The sequence below is a fragment of the Drosophila willistoni genome, unplaced genomic scaffold, assembly GCF_018902025.1.
Source record: "Drosophila willistoni isolate 14030-0811.24 unplaced genomic scaffold, UCI_dwil_1.1 Seg29.1, whole genome shotgun sequence".
Lineage (NCBI taxonomy): Eukaryota > Metazoa > Arthropoda > Insecta > Diptera > Drosophilidae > Drosophila > Drosophila willistoni.
The window spans coordinates 187,253-207,316 of record NW_025814244.1 but is presented as its reverse complement, the minus strand read 5'-3'; the positions used below and the strand labels follow the sequence as shown (position 1 = coordinate 207,316).

Below are 20,064 nucleotides of genomic sequence, written 5' to 3'. Positions count from 1 at the left end.
CGCTGCACCCGCTGCCACTGCTGTACCCGCTGCCACCACCGCATGGGAAGAGATGCCCGCTTTAGTGCCCTCCGTATCGACTGCCGCAGCCGCCATCACACCGGCCACTTCCGCCTCCCCCAGCCACTTAAGATTCTTATTTACCCCCTCCGTTGTTACCAATTGGAATCGAGGTCGATTCCTCGTCAGGACGGCCGAGTTGTAAGATTCCAATTATTTAAAGTCTGTTAAATGCTCATGCATATATCGATTGTGAGTAATAAGTATCGATTGTGAGTAATAAGTATCGATTGTTAGTAATAAGTATCGATTGTTAGTAATAAGTATCGATTGTGAGTAATAAGTATCGATTGTTAGCGATAAGTCCTCGATAGGTCGAGAGACGGCGTCTCTCTTCTCTTCCGGCGATGCAACGAGCAAGTTGCATTTGCGCAAAACCCAAAGATATAATCCGATTAATACAAACTAATCTTTATCATTTTTACTTAATAAATAGGTGTTTACAATATTGACAATAAGATTAACAAATATTGGAAATTATAAATTAATTATTATTATTTTACAGGAACATGGCTGCTGAATCATCACTGGAGACCTCCACCGACGACAGAGTAAAGCTGTTAGGACGGGAACAGCTGCTTGCAGGTAAGTATTTTTTAGGTTGATGTTTTGCTTATATTTATTTTCAGGTCGAGGTACTTACCTAGACTCCATGGGATGCAGGTGGCCGCGTTGAGTTTTTAGGTGAGTATTGTTGGCTTTTAGTTTTTCCAATATTTGTAGTTAAATTTAACTTTGTTTTTTCTCCGTTTTCAGGTGCGTCTGGAATAGAAGAATGTGTTGCGGCTGGCGGCATTTGTATGGCAGGTGAATAATTGGTTGGTTTAGTAGTATTTTTAACATTTTTATATTTTTTTCAGGTACAGGTGCAGCTTTATGACGTTTAGGACCAGGTGACGGGCCAAGTGATGCAGCACAAGAAGCAGGAGGAGCTCCAGTTGGATCCGAAAGCGGCTGGGGCTCGATTTTAGATATGTATTTAGTTATTTTAACTTGTTTCTTTGTTGATTTTTTGTTATTTTCAGGCGCAGCCTTGGGTAGAGGGCCAGAAGGACCAGCTGGTGTTGCTGCAGGTGACTGAAGAGAATTTGCAGGTAAGTTTACGTGATTATTGAGAGATTTTTCTGACGATTTGTGTTTTTTTCCAGGTGCAGGCGCTAGTGAAGGACGAGATGGACCAGATGATTGGCCAGATGCTGGACGAGGATTCGCAGACGATGCTGCTGCTGTCTGACGTAGATTTTCAGGTGAGTTTTTGTGTTTTATTGCTGATTTAGATAATAATTTTAATATATTTTCAGATACAGGAGCTGCAGACGGACTAGCTTGACGAGATTCTGGACGACGCAGATGAGACGATGCATACGACGCTGGACAAGGAGCTGCTGTTTGCTGTTGTGTATTTTCAGGTGAGTATTTGTACTTTTTAGTTGGTTTTATTTTTAGATTTGTTTTATTTTCAGGTATTGGTGCATCAGGCGAGCGGAAATCTGGACAGGACGATGGACGAGATGGTGCAGACGCTGAGAACGAGGCAGAGAGTGCAGGAGGCGCGTCTACTGGAGGCACAGCTGTCGACTGGACTGGCCCTCTGGCCAGGCCAGGACAAGCTGAATAGTGGGCAGGATTCTGGCTTTGCAGGGGCCGCCTGAAATCATATTTCGTTATGATTAGGTAAGTGAATGTTTGCAGAAGTATTAGTATTGGTGTTAGAGTGATTGTTAGTTAGGACCATCATGGGTGCAGTATCAGTTTTCCTTTTTTTTAGAGCATCAGTGCTATTCGTGCTGTTATCAATTATTTGAGCAACTCAGATTCCAGACTAGCCATGTTTAGAGCGAGTAGTTCATTTTCCGTGTATTGAATTTGTTCGTTTGGCCCAAGGGGGGGCAGGCTTGCCGGGGGTTTTTTTTTAGCTATAGACGCTTCCTTAGCTCTGAGAACATCTTGCTTTTCAGTGATCCTGTTGTAGGTCTGGTGACAGTTGTCAGCAATAAGAGCTGGCGCCTTGGAGCCAGGGTTGAGCTGAGGTGGCATCAGTGGTGGTGTTTTGGCTTTTTTATCGTTCGTGAGGCGACAAGTTTATCTATTTGCTTTGAGTACCTAGGCCATGGCAAACGTTTAGGGATAAATGGCTTTAGATAAAGTTTTTCAATTTCTTTGTTCTCATGGTCAGACATGGAGTTAAAGAATCTTAGGCAAGCGTCATTGTATATAGTTTCTAGAGGTTTGGCGTTATTTTTTCTTGAATTTCAGAGTTTGGGCAATAGATGTTCGCATTTGTGAGCTTTTTTGAATAGGGTGTTAGATATTAGGCTACCCCATATGGGAATAGCGTATGTCCAAATAGGGACTAAGATTTGCTTGTAGATAGTGACCTTGCAGCGGGTGCTAAGATGGCTTTTAGCTCCCCCGAGCCATTTGTAGCGAGTATAGGTGGACTTGGCTTGAGCACAAAGTTTGGCAATATGGGTTTTAAACAGGGATTGCTATCAACAAGGACTCCCAAGTATCGGCACGAGGACGTATTTTTAATAGGTTTGTTATTAAACTTAACAGTGGCAGCTTTAACAGCAGGTGAGGTAGATCGTCTGGAGAAGAGAACATGAACTGTTTTACTCACGTTGACTGTGAAACACCATTTGTTGGACCAGGTAGAGAACTTGTGTAGGTAATTTTCCGTTTTATTCATGGCTACAAGGGCGTTTTTATCGGTCGAGATGAAAATAGTATCGTCAGCATATGTAGAGAGCAGAGTGTCACCGTGTTTATAGGTCGGGTAATATTCGATCAGGGTTTATGCTCAATTATGAACTTTGGAATTGGCATGTCTGACGAGTATATGTTGTGTAGGGGTCCCAAAACACTACCCTGAGGGATTCCTGCTAAAATTTTCCCATCACGGGACATAATACCATGGTTACCGCGAACGGAGAACGTGCGATCCTTGAGGTAACTGTCCAGAACTTTGTATAGGTTAATAGGTAGTAGCTTTATCAATTGTTACGCAGACCGCAGTGCCAAACTTTGTCATACGCTTCTGTAATATCGATGAATATAGGCGATCCTACAGTTTGTCCTCAAAAGCTCTCTGGAGGAATTGTGTAACGCGTGCTAGTTGATGGTCGGCCCCATGAAATTTGCGGAATCCAAATTGGTGGTTAGGTATGGATTGTGAAAGACGGTTACATTTAAGGAGCCTCTTGGCAAGCAAGGATTCAAGTATTTTTGAGAAAGCAGGAAGCAAGCTTATGGGGCGATACGAGCTAGCTTCAGAAATTGGTTTTTTTACCATGACAACTATGGCTTTTTTCCACACTAGGGGGAAGTGGCCAAAACGTAGGATGCTGTTGTATATTTTGAGTAAGAAGATGATAGCTTTGAGTGGGAGAACTTTGATTAGGGCATTGTTGATCCTATCATATCCTGGTGCTTTTTTGTTGATTAAGCTATCAATCTCTTTTTTTAGTTCAGAGAGAGTGATGGGCTTGACAAAAGGTGAGTTGCTGGAGTCAAAGTTGGCGGAGGAGCTAGCGATGGAGTGGTGGGTTTTACATGCATACTCCATGAGCATTTTTTTGGCAAGGATGGCATTTGTTTCCTCGTTGATTTTGGCCCTGTCAAGGGAGCTATTTGTCAAGTTGGGAGAGAAACGCTTCTCTAACTGGTCAGTAAACAGCTCCATTTTACCTTCAGGTGATCTTGTCCATGCATGCTTCTTGTCTACTCCGCTAGGGATCCTAAGAGGCCAGTTAGGAAGGGGCTGCCGTTTTAGTTTGTTGGTTAATTGCCACAGCTTGTGGGGTCTGTACCGATCAGAGGAGTCTATTTTACATAGTTTTTTATTTAAGTGTTTGTTTTTTGATAGGCTTATTTCTTTGTTTAGTATATTTTAATGTTTTTTTACGTTCAAAGTTTCGTGAGAGGCATTATATCAATTTTATTTTATTTTTTTGTTTTAATAATTTGTGCATTTTTTTATTTATAGGTATGGCTCCTCCGATTCGGTACGATTCGTATTTGGCAGGTCCCTTCGTAGAGGTTTAGTGGCCAGGGCTGCAGCATGGTGACTATTGTTTGTGAAGATATTAATCGCGTCCTCAATGTCTAATCCAGATTCGATTTCCATATTTAGGTGGAGGGAGTCGCTGAGGGTGTTTTGGAACAGTTTGATGTTAGATCCTACAGGCAAAAGTCTTCGATTGTCAGGAAGTAAGTTTGGGTGCTGGTCCATCGTGATGTCTACAAAAACAGGTAAGTGGTCAGTACTTAATCTGTTGTGGTTTATTCCAGAATAAACTCCAAAGTCCATGGCTGAGGGATTTTTTCGCCGGTCGTGTGGGAAATGAGTATTACCACCCGTCGCCAGGATGTCCAGTTTCTTGTCAGCCTGGATCACTTCAAGGAGAGTTCTGCCGCGTTTACATGACCTTGAATTACCCCACTTTTTAAGGTAGGGCGTTTGATCCGCCTGGCCTCAGTCTTTCGATTGAGGCCGCTTTTTATTTTTTGCCGTTTCACCTACAAGGGTATATAGCAAAAATTTAAATTTAAAAGGCCGTTACAGCAGCAGGGGCGGGGGATTAAAATTATCTTAAAACTAGATTAATACTAAATAAAAAATATACAATAAGACATTAGATTAACATTTAGTTTTTAGCGATTTAGGTAAGATAGTTTGTAGTATGATAGATTTAAGATTATGTTACTTTTAGCATAAGTAGTCAAGTAGGTAGCAATTTTTTAATAATAAATACACTTGGCGAATAAGAATTTGGTGCTAAGGTGGCTACAAAAACGTGGCGATAAATGTCGGGGAAAAAACTGGTTTTCCCCCACACTGAAGAAAAAATAGGGAGACCCATATTTTGGGTCTGAGTAACACTAGTTTTTTAGCTTGGCCGTTGGCGCATCAATTGCGAGCAAGGCTTGGCTTTAAAGACTAAAAGTTTTAGAGCAGTTAGCTTTTAGTTGAGTTAGCTTTATAGGCTAGAAGTTTTAGAGCAATTAGCTTTTAGTGGGGAAAAACATAAAGAGACCAAATATTTAAGTAAAATAAGCCAATATTGGCTAGAGTCGTAAGGCATCATTTGAGAGCAAGGCAAGAAGTTAGCTTTATAAGGCTGAGATTCAGAGTCTTTGGCTTTGGTTTAGCCAGAATTGGCCGGCATATCGATAATGCTCTGAAATGTTGATGACCTATCGATAAGTCATCGATATGGGTCTGATGGCGGAGTTTCCGCATGTGAGCTGGAAAGAGAGAGAGACATTTATTTGTAAACAATAGGAAAATATAGGTAAGTAAAAAAAAAAAAAAAAAATAAAAAAAAATATAAAACATTACCAAGTGGACTTCCGAAGCAACAGCTTCAAAGCATAGTGGTGATATTTTTCAAGTGTGAACATATAAAAAAAAAAAAAAAGGCGCAAAATTTAAATCAAATTCCACAGATCAGTGGAAATATTTTTATTTCTTCTTTATACAAGAAATATAATAAGTATAAAATCAAGTGGAATTAATTTGTATTAAAACGGGTAAAACTACCCACAAAAAGATGGCCACCGAGGCCAGGGTGACACCCGCATCCTCGGAACGGTACACTGCAAAAAGAAGCAAAATTTCCCCGACAACCAAGAAGGCCAAAACAACGGTACACGAAATAGGAATGATTGCAGAAGAAATGGAGGTTGATGTAATAGAGGAACAAAAGGAGAGCGAGGATAATATGAACATACATGACAACGGTACACAGTACGAAGCTAAAAACAATGCCCCAAAAGAACTCAACGAATGTATGTATAACAGCACACACAAAGGCCCCTACATCGTATACATAGACGAATTTGATACAAATGCAAGTGAGTCGAAAATGAGAATACCAATAAATTCCCTAGAGCTAAACGCGGTGTTACTTAAGCTTAAAATAAAAGACATCCTAACGGTCAATAAAATAGGCTATGGTAGATGTAACGCAGAGTTCAAGTCAGCAGAGGCAGCTAATAATTTATTAAATTCTGATCTTAAAAAAAACGGTTATGAACCCAAGATCCTTAAACACTTCCTATTCAAAACTGGAATTTTATTTCAAATACCGATACGTTTTTCAGACGCGGAACTAAAAGAGTACATCAGCTCAGCAGTTCCAATTCACGAAATAATACGTGTAAAAAGAAAAGAAAGTGATGTACTGGTCCCCACGAGTAGGGTTAAGCTTATCTTTAGAGGAAACAATATTCCAACAGAGATAACTTTTCTGTACTCCAAGGTCAAAGTGAATCCATTTTTCCCTTCAGCCAATGCTTTCGCTGCTTCCGCTTTGGCCATTTCGCCCAGCATTGCAAAGAAAAGCAACAAAAATGCAGCACCTGCTCCCTAGTCCATACAAAAGAACAATCTTGCTCACAGACAATCTGCATAAACTGCAAAGATGAACACATTGCCACACACACAGAATGCCCCGCTCGAAAAAGAGAATTCGCTATACAAAAAGCCATGACGATGGAAAATCTTTCTAGAAACGAGATTAAAATTAAATACCCCGCCATCTTCCAAAAAACTAGTACACTAGTAAAATAGAAGGAATGAAGAGAGAAACGCCATGAATACCATGAACAGCTGGAATGCTGTTCTAAGTGATCATAGAATCTCTCTCGATGAAAAATATGTTAACTCCCATGCCAACCATAACGCCAATTTCACCCCCAGACCTTCCACCTCCAAATCCAAAGACAGAGTCTCGGCTCTTGAAACAGCCGAAGACAGTCTGTCAGCCCTATCAATGGAAATCTCAAAATTTCTAATAGACCAGAACTCTAACATTATACCCGAATCCAAAAATTTCCTAGAAGCCCTAAGAAGTAGAATTGCTCAAACCAACTCTAAAATAGATGTACTTAAAATAAATCAAACTTACTAATATTAAATCTCTAGACAAATTTCTCAAGCCTACTTATCTTATTTATTAAACTTATCTCCTTTTAAGATGAGAATTCTACAATATAACATACAAAGTTTCACGTCAAATAACAACAAACATCTCCTTGAACTCTACCTTATTAAAAACGATATAGATATTGCCATCCTCTCCGAAATCTGGATTACTGACAATGCCATGTGTAGCTTAGCTAATTACAATTTTGTTTGCAAGCCTCGCCCTGACGGCTACGGTGGGGTGGGAATTTACCTAAGAAAACATATACGCTTTAAGCAACTAAATTGCCCTAGTTCTGTAGAAGCAATAGGCATCTGCACAACTAATTTAAAGCACAACATCAGCGTCTTTAGCGTCTATGCACCGCAATCCTTAAGTAACGATGATTTTGAGGAAGGTTGCAAGGACATACTATCGCTCGCAAATCAATCCACGGGCCTATCGATGATAGGCAGAGACTTAAATGCTAAATCACAGGTTTGGGGTAACAGCGTACAAAATCCTAGAGGAAACATCATTGAGCAAGTACTTTTAAACTATGGCTTCTTCTGCATAAACAACGGCAGTCCAACCTACTCTCACACTCCAGCATACAGTTCAGCATTAGATATCACCCTAGTCAACAAAAACAATTTACAGTTTAACTGGACAGCAACGAACTCAAAAATTTCCAACAGCAATCATTTCCCGATTACTATTGAGATAGAAGGAATATCCTCGTCCTGCAACAGAAAAGTAATCAACCATAAAAAGGTAGCTCAAGACTTTGCACAAATTGATATTTCCTCCTTAGAAAACTTACCATATACCTCAATCGCAATCACATCGCAAAACACAATTAAAGTAGATGCCAAAAATAAATACCTGCCAAAGAAATACTGGGACGAAAACTGTGAAAAACTATTCAGGATTAGGAACGCGAGCAGACAAAAGTATTATAAAACGAAGCTACATACGGATGCCCTAGAATATTTAAGTAACAATAAAAAACTAAATAATTATATACGAAAAGTTAGGAAAAACAATATGGACAATCTTGCAGAAACCCTGTCAAACCCTACTACTATGAAAGATTCTTGGAAGATAATTCGCGCACTGAAATTATACAAACAGACAAAACCCTCTAGGGCCGAAACCTCAGTAGAAAACTACGAAGAATTCCTTAACCTAATAGCTTCTACACCCGACACACCTGGTTGCACACAAATATCCCCCCCCGAAGCCAGCCTTGACAACTCAAACAGGGCTAGCTTCTCTAACAACGATCTACAGGCGTTTCTTAAGTCGCGTAATCCTCATTCTGCGAAAGGACTGGATAATATCTCGTACCATATGCTTCTCTCCCTCCCAGCTGCTCAAACCCAAAAACTGGTCAGCCTACTAAATGAAACTTTAGATACCGGCATTATCCCAGATTTTTGGAGAAAAATAAAGGTTGTACCGGTACCGAAAAAAAACCTCGACTCGTCAATCATAACCAACAACCGACCCATCTGCCTTCTAAGCGTAGTCTTTAAATGCCTAGAAGGTTTGATAAAACCCAAAATGGAGGAACATATAGCCAAATACCAAATAATCCCCACAAGATCTTATGCCTTTAGAAAAAATCACTCCACTTCCCACTGCATTAATGATGTAATCAATAACATAGCGAGCCTCAAAAAGCAGTGGTTCCATGTCACCGCAGCAGTGCTTGACCTGAGCAAAGCTTTTGATGCAGTGAATATTCCTATTCTAGGAAAAAAACTCACTGATCTGGGCTTTAAACAAATGTACATCAATTTCATCACCAATTTCCTTCAAAAAAGAGTTCTCTCTATGGGAACGGTAGAAAAAACAGTGAGCAAGGGAGTGAGTCAAGGCAGCTGCCTCAGTCCCATCCTTTTCAATATCTACACAGCTGAACTGCACAACATCACCGATACACGAAACAGCATCCTCTTCCAATATGCTGATGATTTTTTCTTAATAAGCTTCCACAAAAACTTCTTAGCAGCCAAAAATAACTTAGAAAATCTAGTCAATAAATTCAACGAAAAATGCAATAAAATTAATTTAACCTTTAACCCCAATAAATCATCTGTGATACACTTTAACTTAAGAAGACAACAACTCAATATACTGTGCAATAATTTAGCCTTAAGAGAAGTAGACAAAGTAAACTATCTAGGTAGACTTATTAACGCAAATAACTCCTCTATAGACCACATTAAAAAAACAATAGCAAAATCTAACCAGACAAATATGTTCTTACAAATGCTTAGTGGATGCCGTTTCGGAACTCACCCCACTAAGTCTTTATTACACTATAAGGCATTCATAAGACCAAAATATGAATATGCCTGTACGTCCTTCGCTAATATATCCAAGTCAGTCATGTCCGCCATCAACTCTCATGCCAATTTCCACCTTAGAAAAGCACTGGGTCTCATAAAATCTACTCCAATCAATATAATTTACCATCTAGCAGCTGAACTCCCTCCTGAATTTAGAATTAAATTCGCCACAGCGAAGGAGCTAGCAAAAATCTTTGCCTACGGGCTACCAGCTGCCGCTCTCCTTACCAGCCCCTTCTCACCCACAAACACAAGCTACGGCAGAGTGTACAATGAGTTCAAATATATCTTAGACAAAATTGCTCCAGTAAATTCCCTTCCTGTCTCTACTAGAAAAATCACATTTTACACAAACTTCTTTAAGAACACAGCTAGAAACAAGAAAGAAGCTAACAAAGACATTGTACAAGCACTTCTAAGAGAAAAAACTAAGCGATTTTTTGTTGACATTTTTTGGCTTTTAGGTGTAGCCGCTGCTTGAGGACCAGGAGGACCAGGACCTGCTGCTGCTGATGACTATAATTTGCAGGTAAGTTTGTGTGAATTTTAGGTGATTTTTCTAACGATTTGTGTTTTTTTCCAGGTGCAGGCGCTAGCAGAGGACGAGATGGACCAGATGATTGCCAAGATGCTGCACGAGGACTCGCAGGCGGTGCTGCTGCTGGCTGACATGGATTAACAGGTGAGTTTTTGTGATTTTTCGGAGATTTAAATAATGATTTTATTTTATTTTCAGATGGACGAGCTGCAGACGGACTAGCTTGATGAGATGCTGGACGACGTAGATGAGACGATGCATACGACGTTGGACAAGGAGCTGCTGTTTGCTGTAGTGTATTTTCGGGTGAGCATTTGTAGATTTTAGTTGATTTTATTTTAAGATTTGTTTTATTTTCAGGTACTGGTGCATTAGACGAGCGGAAATCTGGACAGGTCGACTGGCGAGGTGGTGCCGACGGTTGCTGGTGGACTTCAGGTAAGTTTTGGTTAGCGTTAGATTGCATATTCATTGTCTCATGCCCAAATTTTCTTTCCTTTTCATGATTCATTTGCCTTTCTTGCCGCTCTGGGCGCTGGTCAACGACAAATTTTGCCAGTTCAGCCTTATAAAAGGCACAGCTCCTCCAGAGATGGCCATAGAGCCACCATCTCCGCAGATGCCACACTTTGGAGATTGGCCATCAGGAGAGGGGCATTTGTCGGATTTGTGCTGGCCAGCACAGACGGAGCAGAGCGGGGGAAGGCAGCAGTACCTGGCTGTATGGCCAAAGAGGAGGCAGTTTTTGCATTGGGGAATCTCCCTTTGCCTCTCGACGCGTACCTCCTGGCTGCCTAGGACCTTAATTTTAAGTATTTCATCATGTTTATTGTCATTATGTTTGTTAATTTCAATTAAAAAGACATTCATTGGCCTCTTAGTTCTGTAGTTTGTTAGTCTTTTGATGTATTTTGTCTCAAATCCGAGCTTTTTCAGGTCACGACGGATAGCTTCGCATTCAGTGGAGTGGTGTAGATTCAAGATGGCAAATCTAGCACCTCGTTCCCATCTGGGCTGGTAAGTAAAAAAGGCAAATTTGTTTGCCTCCAGGGTAGCTTTTATTTTGCCATAGGTGTCCATTGTTTTGGCCGTGATTTGAGTCAGGCCGTTACTCAGCCGGGCCAGGTGATAAACGGAGAGAATTTCCAAGATGGGCGCAGTTGCAAAGCCAAGTGGTTGGCTCCCGAAGGAGTCTGGAGATGCATCTGTTCCATCTACAGGCTCGTTTGGAGGAAAATAACTAGGAGCGGGAGGGCCAAATCCCTTCGACCGCAATGTAGTGCTCGAGCAGGCATTGCTTGGATGATAGGTCCATATTGACTGCCTGCTGGCCAGGCCTGGTACAGGCTGGCTGAAAGCGGGAGGGCCAAGTCCCTTTAACCGCTGTATGGAGATTTTGTCAAGGTCAGCTGGCTGAAAGTGAGTAAGTAAAGAATTAGCAGTTTTTTGCACCTTCATGGGTGGTAATCTCTCATTTCTCATCTCTCATTTTCGTTTCAGCTTCTATGCTACTTTCAATCTCATTCAGGAGCTCGTTCGAGTTCGTTTCTCTCAATAATTTTTTGGTATCTTAGGTGGCAATCGAATCTGATGAGAGATGGGGCGCCATCAAAATGGGCCGTCGCCTCCCGCATTGCATGCCGATCTAGATGAGTAGTTGGAGATTGCTGCTGCTGTGTGTCAACGGAAGATGAAGTCCGTAGCTGGGAGGCCTGTGCTGCTGGGTGGTGCTGCTGGACGACCATTTGATGCTGCTGCGTATCCATTTACGGTGAGTATTGAATATTTGCTGTCATTGGTGGAGCTGGAATGTCAGATTGCTGCTGCTGAGTGTCAGCAAAAGATGAAGCCCGTAGCTGAGAGACTTGTGCTGCGGGCTGATGCTGCTGGCCAGCCAGTTGATGCTGATTCAGCTCCGCCAATAGCTGAAGATGTTGTATATTAGCTGCATTTTGAGGAACTGGAATAGTTTTCTGCCGCTGCTGGCCATCTGATTGATGCTGCTGCTGCGTCGCCAATATCTGTAGATATTGTATATTTGCTGACATAGGAGGAACTAGATTTGTGGATTGCTGCTGCTGTGTGTCGATGGGAGTTGACACCTGAAACTGACAGGCCTGTGCTGGAGGCTGACGCTGCTGTCCAACCACTTGATGCTGCTGCTGCATCGCTATTTGCTGTAGACTCAATAGCTCTGGCGTTTTTTGATTCGAATGTCTCCCCCGAAGAAAAAATTCGACAGCTAGAAACACACTTGAACAAAAAATTAAAGATTTTATGGAGCTATGCAATTCAATAAACTTAACATTTAACGCCAGGAAATCTTCAGTTTTACACTTCAACCGAAGACGTCAAAATCTCAACCTAATATTAGGAAATACATCAATCAGAGATGTTGATCAAGTTAATTATCTAGGTAGAATAATTAGTACAAACAATTCCCCGGTAAATCATATCAAATCACGATTATCCAACTCTAATAAGTCTAATATTTTTCTACAGATGTTGAGCGAAGACGTCAAAATCTCAACCTAATATTAGGAAGTACATCAATCAGTGATGTTGATCAAGTTAATTATCTAGGTAGAATAATTAGTACAAACAATTCCCCGGTAAATCATATCAAATCACGATTATCCAACTCTAATAAGTCTAATATTTTTCTACAGATGTTGAGCGGTTGTAGGTTCGGAGTTCATCCATCCAAAGCCCTTAATTTCTTTAAAGCCTTTGTCAGACCTAAATACGAATATGCATGCTCATCATTTGCATCTCTGTCCAAAGCAGCAATTAATAACATAAAAACTAATGTCCACTTGAGAAAATGTTTGGGCCTTATTAGATCTACACCTATAAACATTATATATCATCTAGCTGCGGAATTGCCACCTGAATACAGAATGAAATTTGCAACAGCAAAGGAAATTGCCAAAATTTTTGCATTTGGGCTTCCAGCAGCCAATTTATTATCTAACAATTTCATGGCTAAAAACACTAGCTATGGAAAAGTATATATTGAATATAAAGAGATATTCGATACTATAGGAAATATTACTCATCACATAAATTTACTTTTGACCCTAACTTCTTCAAAGGAACCTGCCATAATAAAAAATCTGCCAATCATGAAACTATTTCTGCTCTACTCGGAGATACTCTTAACACACTCCGTGAGGGAGGATATGAAATTTTTTTTACAGATGGCAGAGGACTTTATGGGCAGTGCCTTTACACACAAAAACTCAAACACCACTAAAAGCTTTTATACAGAGTCCAAGAGATCATCGTTGTCCGCAGAACTTATTGCTATAGGAAAAGCAATAGACTTTGCAATTGAAAATCATTTTCAAAAAATTGCTATTCTAACAGACAGCTTAGGGTCCATTCAGTCCTTAAACAAAAAACACAGCAACAACTGCTTAGCTTTAGATATATTAAAAAAAGTAGATGAAATTTTTGTAACCAGTATTGAAATCCACCACATACCAAGCCACGTCGACATACAAGAAAACGACCAAGTGGACGCTGCAGCAAAGAAAGCTAGAACGAATGGAGTCCTTATCTCAGCAGATGGCCTATAAATGACGCGATTAATAATTTTGCTTCGAAAGAAACAAAGGATATTGTTTGTTATTTCCTTTTTTTTCGTCGGCTCCATGGTTCCATAAAAAATAATCCTTCCATTCCTTGGAAATAAAACAATTAAACAGAATACTAAGCGGACATGCATTCGACAAACATACACTTTTTAAAATGAATGTAAACAACAGTGATTTATGTGACACCTGCAATGTAAAAGAAGATATATCCCACTTATTATTAAAATGCACCAAATTTACGCTCATAAGAAACAAATTTAAAAACCTACTACGATACAATGACATTTATGAGTTTCTCGCTGAGGAGCCAATTAACAACTATAAATTATTAACATCATTCGCAAGATTAGCTAACATTGATTTATAAACTAAAAACATACTAACCAAAACAATAATACATATATCATCACAACTAACAACCATATGTTTTTATCATTAGTGATGAGAGCATCGATAACGAAAAAAAAAAATAAAATCTATAACAACGTTTACAAATTGACAAAACATATACATAATTGTAAAAGTTCTCTCTATTCTTTCAATTTTGTAACTCTCAATTACTGCATTGGCGTTGGCGTTAACCCTTAAAGATCGGGGGGCCAAATAAATCTTCCATTCAGCAAGAGCTGGAAAGTAACTTAATATAAAAAAAAAAAAAAAAAACGCAGTTAGGTATTTTCATTTCATTTCATTGGGTAGTTGTCATTCAATCATTTGAATTCAATTTGAATTGATTCATTTGAGTTTGATATTTCAATCATTCTGTATTAATTTTGATTAGAAATGTGCAATCTTCGGTGTGACTAGTTTAGCAGTGACCTTTCAAGCGCTACGGGCTCTTTGTTTCTTATTGGACACAGTACCAGGGACTGCACTCCAATATGCTCCGACAGCTCATCAAACGAATCTACTCTAATTGTGGAAAAAATTCTAAAATGGCAAAATCTCATCGAAAACCCTAGCCCATACCCAACAAAAATTCTCAAAGCTACTGACGTTGCCATGGAAGAGGACATAAATCCCGACTTGCAGGAAGAAAATAAATCGCCGTTGATGCTGCTGACTCTTGACAAGGAGGACATCAAGCAAAAATCACTGAGGGTTGCTTCGAAACTGTCAAAAACTGACGAAGCTACAAAGAAACAAAGCTAAATCAATATAAATAGAATTGTCAATTCGAATTGACTCATTTTTATTGGGATGTTTAAAAGCAACAAAAACTAATTATTTTATCAAAAATGTATGCAAAATAATGGCGAAATGGGGGCTATTAAAATTAAAATATGCTATACACCAAAAACTTAAGGACACAGTTTTGGATTTGACAATTTGGGACAAATTTTGTAAAATCTATTTTTTCTAAATTAGATTCCTAGTTGCCACGAACCGTGAAAACATAAATAAGGCTTTCTAATATATTATATTCTTTATATAATTATATTCTTTAATCCATCATATACACAATGTATCTACTTTTTAATATACTTCACTATTTGGAAAAAAAATTCTTCTCTATCTCTGTAGGGGGTTTGAACCCGATAACAATAGTATTGTAGTCTGAGTAGGTCCCCACTGAGCCACTAACCACTCTAGTTTTGTAATCACATATAGTTAAAAAATATACAATACAAATAAATACTAAATACTAAAATCAGAATTCGAATTCGAATGCATTCGAATCATAGCAACTCATTGACTCACTTTCTAACTCATTCAGTTCGTTTTGTTTCGTTTGAATGTTGTGCGACTGATTTTTACGTCGCACACTCATTTAGTTGAAGTCGATTTTCAAAGTCATTCAATTCATTTATTTGGTTTTGAATGTTGTTAACTCGAATTGATTTTTCTATCATTCACGCAGCTCTCTAGTTGAGGCATATAACCGAGTAGTAGCAGAAGCAGTAGAGGCGTCAAAGCGAGTATCAGCAGCAGTAGGGGCATCAACGGGTATTAGCAGCAGAAGATGCGACATATCTAGTAAAAGCAGCATCTAACTCGGGTATAATTAAAGGCAGCTCATCTGCTGGAGCGATGTCAGGTGTTTTTTCTTTAATTATAGTGTGAGCAGCAGGCACAGTGGGTTCATTTTTTGAGCTAGGTTTACGTAGAGCGATGCGGTTTGGCGTGCGACGGGCTATTGTTTTGCTTCCAGAGTATTTATATTGATTTAGCTTTGTTTCTTTGTAGCTTTGTCAGTTTTTGGCAGTTTCGAAGCAACCCTCATTGATTTTTGCTTGATGTCCTCCTTGTCAAGAGTCAGCAGCATCAACCGCGATTTATTTTCTTCCTGCAAGTCGGGATTTATGTCCTCTTCCATGGCAACGTCAGTAGCTTTGAGATTTTTTGTTGGGTATGGGCTAGGGTTTTCGTTGAGATTTTGCCATTTTAGAATTTTTTCCACAATTAGAGTAGATTTGTTTGATGAGCTGTCGGAGCATATTGGAGTGCAGTCCCTGGTACTGTGTCCAATAAGAAACAAAGAGCCCGTAGCGCTTGAAAGGTCACTGCTAAACTAGTCACACCGAAGATTGCACATTTCTAATCAAAATTAATACAGAATGATTGAAATATCAAACTCAAATGAATCAATTCAAATTGAATTCAAATGATTGAATGACAACTACCCAATGAAATGAAATGAAAATACCTAACTGTGTTTTTTTTTTTTATATTAAGTTACTTCCTAGCTCTTGCTGAATGGAAGATTTATTTGGCCCCCGCGAACTTTAAGGGTTAACGCCAACGCCAATGCAGTAATTGAGAGTTACAAAATTGAAAGAATAGAGAGAACTTTTACAATTATATGTTTTGTCAATTTGTAAACGTTGTTATAGATTTTTTTTTTTTTTCGTTATCGATGCTCTCATCACTAATGATAAAAACATATGGTTGTTAGTTGTGATGATATATGTATTAATGTTTTGGTTAGTATGTTTTTAGTTTATAAATCAATGTTAGCTAATCTTGCGAATGATGTTAATAATTTATAGTTGTTAATTGGCTCCTCAGCGAGAAACTCATAAATGTCATTGTATCGTAGTAGGTTTTGAAATTTGTTTTTTATGAGCGTAAATTTGGTGCATTTTAATAATAAGTGGGATATTTCTTCTTTTACATTGCAGGTGTCACATTAATCACTGTTGTTTACATTCATTTTAAAAAGTGTATGTTTGTCGAATGCATGTCCGCTTAGTATTCTGTTTAATTGTTTTATTTCCAAGGAATAGAAGGATTATTTTTTATGGAACCATGGAGCCGACGAAAGAAAAGGAAATAACGAACAATATCCTTTGTTTCTTTCGAAGCAAAATTATTAATCGCGTCATTTATAGGCCATCTTGCTGAGATAAGGACTCCATTCGTTCTAGCGTTCTTTGCTGCAGCGTCCACTTGGTCGTTTTCTTGTATGTCGACGTGGCTTGGTATGTGGTGGATTTCAATACTGGTTACAAAAATTTCATCTACTTTTTTTAATATATCTAAAGCTAAGCAGTTGTTGCTGTGTTTTTTGTTTAAGGACTGAATGGACCCTAAGCTGTCTGTTAGAATAGCAATTTTTTGAAAATGATTTTCAATTGCAAAGTCTATTGCTTTTCCTATAGCAATAAGTTCTGCGGACAACGATGATCTCTTGGACTCTGTATAAAAGCTTTTAGTGGTGTTTGAGTTTTTGTGTGTAAAGGCACTGTCCATAAAGTCCTCTGCCATCTGTAAAAAAAATTTCATATCCTCCCTCACGGAGTGTGTTAAGAGTATCTCCGAGTAGAGCAGAAATAGTTTCATGATTGGCAGATTTTTTATTATGGCAGGTTCCTTTGAAGAAGTTAGGGTCAAAAGTAAATTTATGTGATGAGTAATATTTCCTATAGTATCGAATATCTCTTTATATTCAATATATACTTTTCCATAGCTAGTGTTTTTAGCCATGAAATTGTTAGATAATAAATTGGCTGCTGGAAGCCCAAATGCAAAAATTTTGGCAATTTCCTTTGCTGTTGCAAATTTCATTCTGTATTCAGGTGGCAATTTTGCAGCTAGATGATATATAATGTTTATAGGTGTAGATCTAATAAGGCCCAAACATTTTCTCAAGTGGACATTAGCATGGGTTTTTATGTTATTAATTGCTGCTTTGGACAGAGATGCAAATGATGAGCATGCATATTCGTATTTAGGTCTGACAAATGCTTTAAAGAAATTAAGGGCTTTGGATGGATGAACTCCGAACCTACAACCGCTCAACATCTGTAGAAAAATATTAGACTTATTAGAGTTGGATAATCGTGATTTGATATGATTTACCGGCGAATTGTTTGTACTAATTATTCTACCTAGATAATTAACTTGATCAACATCTCTGATTGATTTCCTAATATTAGGTTGAGATTTTGACGTCTTCGGTTGAAGTGTAAAACTGAAGATTTCCTGGCGTTAAATGTTAAGTTTATTGAATTGCATAGCTCCATAAAATCTTTAATTTTTTGTTCAAGTGTGTTTCTAGCTGTCGAATTTTTTCTTCGGGGGAGACATTCGAATCAAAAAACGCCAGAGCTATTGAGTCTTCGGCAAGGTACCATAAATGATTGCTCATTTTTTCAATAGTATAGCCGAGGTTTCCCCGTCAGTACTTGCATATTTTAAACAATTTTTTACATGGTTCAGATCATGGATACTTCAACCATGCTTTAATGTACATTTTGACTAAGAAAATGCAAACATCACGCTAACCATTTTCTCCTTTTTGCATATGGCGGTATGGTGAGATTATTGGACTGCTGCTCCTGACTAATTGCCTGTATTTGCATCCGTGGTGTCATAGGACAAGCCATTGACTTGATCAACTATATTCCATTTAACTAACCTGTCAAAAACGGTCTTAGCAATATTTTTGCCGGTTGAAGATTCCACTTTTTGTGGACAAGATAAAACCATTATAATTAATGGTCTTAATGAAACATTTGTTTCTATTCTTCTTTTTTTTTGTAAAAAACATGAATAGTGTTCACAATGTACTAACATTTTATTTCATAGCATGCCATCTCGCTCACTCTTGCGATATTTCTATGGTGCTATGTATGCTTATATGGGCGCATTACACTGAAAACGCGCCCACAAATTTTTTGGAGATTTTTTTTACACTAAAAGGAAAAAAATGCCAGGTACTTGATGCATTTCGAATTTGTATACCATACACTCATAGGATTAAATGGCGAAAACCACAAATACCATTGATATTAATGACTATATGACGCTTTATCTGTCACAGTCTTTAGTAGTCGATACCACGTAGCGTTTACTGACAAAATCTCAATGATACACTTAATATTTGAGGGGCGAATTATCCTGTTTCACATCGCCTTAAAGTAAAGGATAGAAAGCAACGAATTTTATACACTTAGATATATGCATTTAAATAAACATTTCACCATTGTATAGTTAAATATGTAGTGCAGCTCAATTGCTTAGATATATGGTAAAAATATATCTATAAAAGTATGAATAATCCAAGTTCTATCCGAAATCTATTCCCATTTGCAAGGTTTTGCATTTAATGCACATTAAACATTTAAATTTACCATTTTCAACTCACACTCGGGGCAGGGAGAAAAGGCACATCATGAAATATGCAATAACAAGCAAAAACACAACTGAATGCACTTTTTTCTTTCACAAATGTAAGTTTTTTAATAAATTTCGTAAAGCAAAATAAAACAATTTAATTGAAGTAAATAATTTAATAATTTTAATTAAAGTAAATAAAATTAATTTTCAAAGAGGGCACAAAGAGGGATTATGAAATCAGAAAAAAGTTGGCGAACAAACGAATATTATTATTGGTCGTCGACAGGGTAAAGTTAGATAAACGGATTTAAATGAGTTGGTTTTTTTTTTTGCCCTTGGGTTGCGCTTGTGTTTTGGGAAATGGGAAATGCATAAATCATAATTGTGTGCTTATTGTAAATAAATAATATTTCACATTAATTTGTTGACAATTGTGAATTTATTAGCTAACCAAAATCTCTGCTGGAGCTTACAGAGCGATTAATTAGCGTTAAGTTTTTGACAGTCTCCCATTCCCTATCACTAGTCATTGTCAACACAAAATATTTAACTGCTCATTAGTTTAGAAAGCACAAAATGTCATGTCCTTCCTGGGTCCGTGACCACCTGCCCCCTGGCTCATTAGAATTTGTTAGCGTCTCGCTCGGATCTCAAGTTGACCTTGTCAGACTACAGCCACTAACCATAGAACACATAGATGGGACAAACTCATGATTTTTTGATTGCAAACGCTAGCCTAGTCATGGAACCCCAGCGAACTTCGGGAAAACCCGAACGTTCGTACTCTCAATGAGAGCGTAAAGTGGGGAGAGGGCCAAGCAGCTACGAAAATAATTTAGTCTAGCGGACGTTGACGATACTATGCGCAGTACGTTCAAGTGGCCCCTACGACACCAGGACAAAGCCTGTTACGCGCGAGCCCAAGCAGATAACTGCCCACCTCCCACCCGACCGACCGAGGGGTGCAGCCGTATAACGCACGGCACGAATCGCGTGGACAAAATACACAATAGAGAAGACAGTCAAACACATAATAC

General features: G+C 38.6%; 2 long non-coding RNA genes across 3 annotated transcripts; both read left to right on the top strand.

The window, feature by feature from the left end:
* Nucleotides 1-1,099: 1,099 nt before the first annotated feature.
* LOC124461262 lies at nucleotides 1,100-1,631 on the top strand. 2 transcript variants are annotated; one of them, XR_006954990.1, is made up of 4 exons: nucleotides 1,100-1,154; nucleotides 1,215-1,307; nucleotides 1,362-1,469; nucleotides 1,524-1,631. It is a non-coding gene; the product is annotated as an uncharacterized LOC124461262 (long non-coding RNA). The 2 variants fall into 2 exon arrangements; XR_006954989.1 differs by having other exon boundaries at nucleotides 1,109-1,154; nucleotides 1,209-1,307.
* Nucleotides 1,632-9,782: 8,151 nt separating this feature from the next.
* Nucleotides 9,783-10,300, top strand: LOC111518922. The gene is made up of 4 exons (XR_006954991.1): nucleotides 9,783-9,857; nucleotides 9,912-10,010; nucleotides 10,065-10,172; nucleotides 10,227-10,300. It is a non-coding gene; the product is annotated as an uncharacterized LOC111518922 (long non-coding RNA).
* Nucleotides 10,301-20,064: the final 9,764 nt, after the last annotated feature.